This window comes from Eutrema salsugineum, unplaced genomic scaffold (genome assembly GCF_000478725.1).
Source record: "Eutrema salsugineum unplaced genomic scaffold, Eutsalg1_0 scaffold_28, whole genome shotgun sequence".
In the NCBI taxonomy this organism is placed as follows: domain Eukaryota; kingdom Viridiplantae; phylum Streptophyta; class Magnoliopsida; order Brassicales; family Brassicaceae; genus Eutrema; species Eutrema salsugineum.
In genome coordinates, this window is record NW_006256770.1 from 198,884 (window position 1) to 199,487 (window position 604).

Genomic DNA, 604 nt, shown 5'->3' on the forward strand with positions numbered 1-604 from the left:
GTACTTCCTGACTTTACTAAGACTTTTGAGATTGAATGCGATGCTTCTGGTGCAGGTATTGGAGCAGTTCTTATGCAGGATAAGAAGCCCGTCGCTTACTTCAGCGAAAAGTTAGGAGGATCAACGCTGAATTATCCCACGTATGACAAGGAGTTATACGCATTGGTTCGAGCTCTCCAGAAGTGGCAGCATTACCTATGGCCTAAGGAATTCGTCATTCATACCGATCACGAGTCTCTAAAGCACCTCAAGGGTAGCATAAGCTTAACAAAAGACATGGGCGATGGATGGAGTTCATTGAAACATTCCCCTACATTGTTAAGTACAAAAAAAGTAAAGATAATGTGGTCGCAGACGCATTATCCCGGAGGTACACTCTTATTTCGACTTTAACATCAAAGTTGATTGGATTTGAGCACATTATAGATCTCTATGAATCTGATACTGACTTTTCTGAGAGCTATGCCAAGTGTCATAAGTTTGCCTGTGAGAAATTTTATAGACAGGATGGATACTTGTTCTTCAGTAACCGATTGTGCATACCACGAGGATCGATTCGAGAGATACTGGTACGAGAAGCTCATGGAGTTGGATTAGCTGGACA